The sequence below is a fragment of the Chiloscyllium punctatum genome, unplaced genomic scaffold (assembly GCF_047496795.1).
Source record: "Chiloscyllium punctatum isolate Juve2018m unplaced genomic scaffold, sChiPun1.3 scaffold_306, whole genome shotgun sequence".
In the NCBI taxonomy this organism is placed as follows: Eukaryota; Metazoa; Chordata; class Chondrichthyes; order Orectolobiformes; family Hemiscylliidae; genus Chiloscyllium; species Chiloscyllium punctatum.
Genome location: NW_027310040.1, coordinates 238156 through 242500, shown reverse-complemented (window position 1 = coordinate 242500; position 4345 = coordinate 238156).

The window sequence follows — 4345 nt, the reverse complement described above, 5'->3', positions numbered from 1 at the left end:
TCACAGATAGCGGCCCAACGACTCCCAGAGCCGGTCGTGCGGCGCGCGAGGTCTGCTCTCTTCACAAGAGGCTTTATTAGGGAGTGCTAAGGCAAGGTTCTGTGCCCTCCACCCTCATCGCAACACCCATGGGAGCCTCCGGTCGTCAATAGACCGCCGCACCGGCCTCTGACTGACTCTCAGAATGGACGGAAAGAGCCGGGTAAGCCTTTCAAAAGATTCGACCACGTGCCGAAAACTTTAGACTTCCGTGAGCTCTCCGGCTTGCACCGAGACCCGAAGTCGGCGTGCTAAGCACCACGGGACCCCTTTCGCCTGCAGGTCCCGAGCCGCCTTTATTTGCTGTTACGAGCATCGTGTGCCCCATACCTGCGTGACAAGCACCGCAGGGCGGCAGAGCCATCGCACTTGGCCGGGTGGCAGAGGAGGACCAGACTATTCACAGATAGCGGCCCAACGACTCCCAGAGCCGGTCGTGCGGCGCGCGAGGTCTGCTCTCATCACAAGAGGCTTTAGGGAGTGCTCAGGCAAGGGTCAGCCCGCAGCCTTCCTGGCAACACCCAGGGGAACCAGGCCACTCGCGTCTCTCGCCTTCATTTTCGACACGAGCGCCTGCGGAGGGCCACCACCCCCTCCGATTGTCAAGAGACCTCCGCACCGGCCTCTGACTTACTCTCAGAATGGACGGAAAGAGCCGGGTAAGCCTTTGAAAAGATTCGACCACGTGCCGAAAACTTTAGACTTCCGTGAGCTCTCCGGCTTGCACCGAGACCCGAAGTCGACGTGCTTAGCACCACGGGACCCCTTTCGCCTGCAGGTCCCGAGCCGCCTTTTATTTTTGTTACGAGTATCGTGTTCCCCAAACCTGGGTGACGAGCACCGCAGGGCGGCAGAGCCATCGCGCTTGTCCGGGTGGCAGAGGAGGACCAGACTATTCACAAATAGCGGCCCAACGACTCCCAGAGCCGGTCGTGCGGCACGCGAGGTCTGCTCTCATCACAAGAGGCTTTAGGGAGTGCTCAGGCAACGGTCAGCCCGCAGCCTTCTTGGCAACACCCAAGGGAACCAGGCCACTCGCGTCTCTCGCCTTCATTTTGGACACGAGCGCCTGTGGAGGGACGGCCGGAGTCAACGTGGGGTTTGCCCGCCCTCCAATAGTGTCAAAAGACCGCCGCACAAGTCTCTGACCGACTCTTAGAACAGACAGAAAGAGTTTGTCAAATCTGTCAAAAAATTGACAAAGTGTCAAAAATTTGACTTCCAAGAGCTCTCCGGCATGCACTCATACCTGTCATTAAAGTGCTATGCCCGTGGAACCGTTTTTCGGATGCCTTTCAGAACGGTCCCGCGCCGCCATTTTGTTCTAAAAATCGTGTTCCCATATATCTCCGGGTACCCCGCCAACCTCACTGCGGAAAAACTACAAGTGGCACTGAATGGGTCTGAATTCCAAATTTGACTGCATCGGTCTGGAACTCGGTCCGGTCAAAACCGTTTGGATTTTCCTCGGTCCGGACTTCCGCGACAGACAAAGTTAAAGTTTTCGGGCTGCAGGCACAAAACGACAGCTGGCCATTTGCCGGGCTCAACTCACCCAATTCCTCCGGCACTTCGGAGCACATGTTCGGCGTAGGTTTGCGAATCTTTCCCGATGCTTCAGCATTTTCCTCCGCTGACACTTAGAATATTTTTCACACTTTGCTGAAAATTTTTCTAAGTGTTTTTTCCCAAGTTTTTCTGGTTACTGATTTCTTCTTTTTAAACATTTTTCTAAGTTTTTCTGGTTACTCACTTCTTCTTTTTAAACATTTTTCTAAGTTTTTCTGGTTACTGATTTCTTCTTTTTAAACATTTTTCGCAGTTTTTCTGGTTACTCATTTCTTCTTTTTAAACATTTTTCGCAGTTTTTCTGGTTACTGATTTCTTCTTTTTAAACATTTTTCTAAGTTTTTCTGGTTACTCATTTCTTCTTTTTAAACATTTTTCTAAGTTTTCCAGGTTACTGATTTCTTCTTTTTAAACATTTTTCTAAGTTTTTCTGGTTACTGATTTCTTCTTTTTAAACATTTTTCTAAGTTTTTCTGGTTACTCATTTCTTCTTTTTAAACATTTTTCTAAGTTTTCCAGGTTACTGATTTCTTCTTTTTAAACATTTTTCGCAGTTTTTCTGGTTACTGATTTCTTCTTTTTAAACATTTTTCTAAGTTTTTCTGGTTACTCACTTCTTCTTTTTAAACATTTTTCTAAGTTTTTCTGGTTACTGATTTCTTCTTTTTAAACATTTTTCTAAGTTTTTCTGGTTACTCACTTCTTCTTTTTAAACATTTTTCTAAGTTTTTCTGGTTACTCACTTCTTCTTTTTAAACATTTTTCTAAGTTTTCCAGGTTACTGATTTCTTCTTTTTAAACATTTTTCGCAGTTTTTCTGGTTACTGATTTCTTCTTTTTAAACATTTTTCTAAGTTTTTCTGGTTACTCACTTCTTCTTTTTAAACATTTTTCTAAGTTTTTCTGGTTACTGATTTCTTCTTTTTAAACATTTTTCTAAGTTTTTCTGGTTACTGATTTCTTCTTTTTAAACATTTTTCTAAGTTTTTCTGGTTACTCACTTCTTCTTTTTAAACATTTTTCTAAGTTTTTCTGGTTACTCACTTCTTCTTTTTAAACATTTTTCTAAGTTTTTCTGGTTACTCATTTCTTCTTTTTAAACATTTTTCTAAGTTTTCCAGGTTACTGATTTCTTCTTTTTAAACATTTTTCGCAGTTTTTCTGGTTACTGATTTCTTCTTTTTAAACATTTTTCTAAGTTTTTCTGGTTACTCATTTCTTCTTTTTAAACATTTTTCTAAGTTTTCCAGGTTACTGATTTCTTCTTTTTAAACATTTTTCGCAGTTTTTCTGGTTACTGATTTCTTCTTTTTAAACATTTTTCTAAGTTTTCCAGGTTACTGATTTCTTCTTTTTAAACATTTTTCGCAGTTTTTCTGGTTACTGATTTCTTCTTTTTAGACATTTTTCTAAGTTTTTCTGGTTACTCACTTCTTCTTTTTAAACATTTTTCTAAGTTTTTCTGGTTACTGATTTCTTCTTTTTAAACATTTTTCTAAGTTTTTCTGGTTACTCACTTCTTCTTTTTAAACATTTTTCTAAGTTTTTCTGGTTACTGATTTCTTCTTTTTAAACATTTTTCTAAGTTTTCCAGGTTACTGATTTCTTCTTTTTAAACATTTTTCGCAGTTTTTCTGGTTACTGATTTCTTCTTTTTAGACATTTTTCTAAGTTTTTCTGGTTACTCACTTCTTCTTTTTAAACATTTTTCTAAGTTTTCCTGGTTACTCATTTCTTCTTTTTAAACATTTTTCGCAGTTTTTCTGGTTACTCACTTCTTCTTTTTAAACATTTTTCTAAGTTTTCCTGGTTACTCATTTCTTCTTTTTAAACATTTTTCGCAGTTTTTCTGGTTACTGATTTCTTCTTTTTAAACATTTTTCTAAGTTTTTCTGGTTACTCACTTCTTCTTTTTAAACATTTTTCTAAGTTTTTCTGGTTACTGATTTCTTCTTTTTAAACATTTTTCTAAGTTTTTCTGGTTACTCACTTCTTCTTTTTAAACATTTTTCTAAGTTTTCCAGGTTACTGATTTCTTCTTTTTAAACATTTTTCGCAGTTTTTCTGGTTACTGATTTCTTCTTTTTAAACATTTTTCGCAGTTTTTCTGGTTACTCACTTCTTCTTTTTAAACATTTTTCTAAGTTTTTCTGGTTACTCATTTCTTCTTTTTAAACATTTTTCTAAGTTTTTCTGGTTACTGATTTCTTCTTTTTAAACATTTTTCGCAGTTTTTCTGGTTACTGATTTCTTCTTTTTAAACATTTTTCTAAGTTTTCCTGGTTACTCATTTCTTCTTTTTAAACATTTTTCTAAGTTTTCCTGGTTACTCATTTCTTCTTTTTAACCATTTTTCTAAGTTTTTCTGGTTACTGATTTCTTCTTTTTAAACATTTTTCTAAGTTTTCCTGGTTACTCATTTCTTCTTTTTAAACATTTTTCTAAGTTTTTCTGGTTACTGATTTCTTCTTTTTAAACATTTTTCTAAGTTTTTCTGGTTACTCACTTCTTCTTTTTAAACATTTTTCTAAGTTTTTCTGGTTACTCACTTCTTCTTTTTAAACATTTTTCTAAGTTTTCCAGGTTACTGATTTCTTCTTTTTAAACATTTTTCGCAGTTTTTCTGGTTACTGATTTCTTCTTTTTAAACATTTTTCTAAGTTTTTCTGTTTACTCATTTAGCACTTTCAGGCACTTTCCCATCATTTCCTCGTTCCCGATTTCACCCTTTAAAACG